At 44.6% G+C, this 2,677-nt stretch overlaps 1 long non-coding RNA gene across 2 annotated transcripts in view; it reads right to left on the reverse strand.

Moving 5' to 3' along the window:
• Nucleotides 1-1,310: 1,310 nt before the first annotated feature.
• Nucleotides 1,311-2,677, reverse strand: part of LOC102985498 (uncharacterized) — a 69,356-nt gene continuing 67,989 nt past the window's right edge. For both annotated transcript variants that reach the window (XR_008618477.1, XR_008618476.1), the window contains 2 exons: nt 2,235-2,369; nt 1,311-2,004 (listed from right to left, as the gene is read on the reverse strand). This is a non-coding gene — a long non-coding RNA (uncharacterized lncRNA). The remainder of the gene's footprint in view (nt 2,005-2,234; nt 2,370-2,677) is intronic.

Consider the following 2,677-nt stretch of genomic DNA (forward strand, 5'->3'; position numbering starts at 1 on the left):
GCTTGCTGAGCCCAGACCAGCTTTCCAGAGATAACACCTCAGTGATAGGCCAGTGGGTCGGTGCTTGGGTGAAACACAGTTGCCCTTCCTGTCCCCCAAGATAGCTCTACAGACCTGCTTTAAAAAGTTAGCTACGTTCCATATATTCAGCTCTATAAAAAATTCCTTTTTATGACTGTCAAAAGTGTTTCTCAATAGGTTACTGGGAAACCAGATGTGATTATACATAATTAAAACACCACCAATCTTTTAAACTCACACATGTAGAAGATAAAACATGATAAAATGAATGGTCAGCCAACTCATGTATAAAAACCTGAGTGATACTTTTTATAAATATATTTTTGTATAATGGAGTAAACCCGTAAGCACAGTTAAGTTTTATTGATCTGTGAAATATTAGTATGTGAGAGGAGCTCGATTCATCATACTTTTTAAAATTCAAGCATAGTTGACTTACAATATTATATTATTTTCATGTGTACAGCATAGCGATATGGTATTTTTACAGATTGTACTCCATTAAAAGTTATTACAAGATAATGGCTATAATTCCCTGTGCTGTACAATAGATCCCTGTTGCTTATCTATCACACTTTAACACTGCACTTTTTGCCATGGCAGTAGCTATCATAACATCACAAAAAAAATAATCGTCTTCCAAAAATAATCTTATCCAGGAAGGTTTTTTTTTTGTTACCATAAACTGCAAAGTAACTTGATTATTAGGTAAATTGTATCAGCAAAAGCTTAGCTTCTAGTGTCATGCTTTGTAACATCTTTATCCTCAAGTCCATTCCCAGAAAAGCCTTCCCCGGAAGAGGGTAACTTCCGGCTCTAAACATCAACAGCCTCAAAGGCTGTGATCATTATTTCTTTCCATTGGAATAGTTGAACCATAAGCCCAAGGCTACTAAAAGCTTACACAGGTGGCAGGGAAATAACCCAAACAGGACTGGAAGACTTCTTAGCTTCTTTTCCATCCTTAACCTGGGAACCATCTCCTCGGGATGTGGAAGAAGCTGGCAGGCAAGGCGGCCACCAAGCGGCCTCCCAGGGGGCAGGTGTGGGGCAGGCTACCTACTGTCCCTCCTGTGTCACTGCCTCCTGTCTCTTCTCTACTGCACCCCAGGAAGCAACGGAAGAGACCTGGGAGGCGTGAGGTGTTCACGTAAGGAAAGGATTTGTGTAAAAGGGAAAGCCAAAAATCTATCACACACACACACACACACACACACACACTGGATGTAAGCCAACTCTTTTTATTTTATTTTATTTATTTTATTTTTTTTTATTTTTTGCGGAACGCGGGCCTCTCACTGTTGCGGCCTCTCCCGTTGCGGAGCACAGGCTCCGGACGCGCAGGCTCAGCGGCCACGGCTCACGGGCCCAGCCGCTCCGCGGCACGTGGGATCCTCCCGGACCGGGGCGCGAACCCGTTTACCCTGCGTCAACAGGCGGATTCTCAACCACTGTGCCGCCAGGGAAGCCCTGCCACCTCTTTTTAAAAAATAAATTTATTTATTTTTGGCGGCGTTGGGTCTTCGTTGCTGCACGCGGGCTTCCTCTAGTTGCGGCGAGCGGGGGCTCCTCTTCATTGCGGTGCACAGGCTTGTGCTTGCGGTGGCTTCTCTTGTTGCGGAGCACGGGCTCTAGAGCGCAGGCTCGGTAGTCGTGGCGCACGGGCTTGGTTGCTCCACAACATGTGGGATCTTCCCGGACCAGGGCTGGAACCCGTGTCCCCTGCAAGGGCAGGCGGATTCTTAACCACTGCGCCACCAGGGAAGTCCAGCCGACTCTTTAAGGTAAAAGCAAGGCACAGAGCACTTCTCCATTTGCAGTGGACGTGGGAGCTGAGTGTTTGCTGAATTCTCTTTGCTGCTACGCGAGCGTTAAGCCACCTGAGAGCAGAGGACTCAGCCCACTCATTAGCACTGTTGGGGGATTCGGCTGGATGTGGCCTGTTTTCTTATCTGTAAGATGGGGTGATGATTCTTGCACTGCCTGCTTTGCAGCATCCAGGGAGGGGAGGAGGGGAGGGAAATGACATCATGCATGTGTAAGTGCTCTGTCAGTTAGGGCAAGAGTCCCCAGAGAGCCAGTGCTAGGTATTATTTTTTCGTCATCCTGATCATCTTATGTCTATCTGATAAACTTCAGGACATACAGCTCTTTCTTGGATTCAAACAAGATGAAAGAGAGATTTAGATAAAGTGCAATACTGTCAAGCTCACCTTCCGGTTTATTTCCAGCCTCCGCCTACCCATGGTTTTCAATCCTGACTCAGCACTCAGAATTAATCGTAGGTTTTAGTTTATTAAAAACATACATTTTTGAAGATCCCACTTATAAGTGATATCATATGGAATCTAAAAAAAAAAGATACAAATGAACTTACTTACAGAACAGAATAGACCCACAGACAGAGAAAACAAACTTATGACTGCCAAAGGGGAAAAGGGGGGAGCGGGGTGGGGGGAGTATAAACTAGCAGGTTGACCTTAACATATGCACACTACCATATATAAAATAGATAACCAACACGCACCTACTGTATAGCACAGGGGACTCTACTCAGTATTTTGCAATAACCTATACGGGAAAAGAATCCGATAAAGAATATACCTTCTTTATTTAAATTTTTTTTTTTTTTTTTTTTTTTTTTGTGGTACGCGGG

This window comes from Physeter macrocephalus, chromosome 11 (assembly GCF_002837175.3).
Source record: "Physeter macrocephalus isolate SW-GA chromosome 11, ASM283717v5, whole genome shotgun sequence".
Classification (NCBI taxonomy): domain Eukaryota; kingdom Metazoa; phylum Chordata; class Mammalia; order Artiodactyla; family Physeteridae; genus Physeter; species Physeter macrocephalus.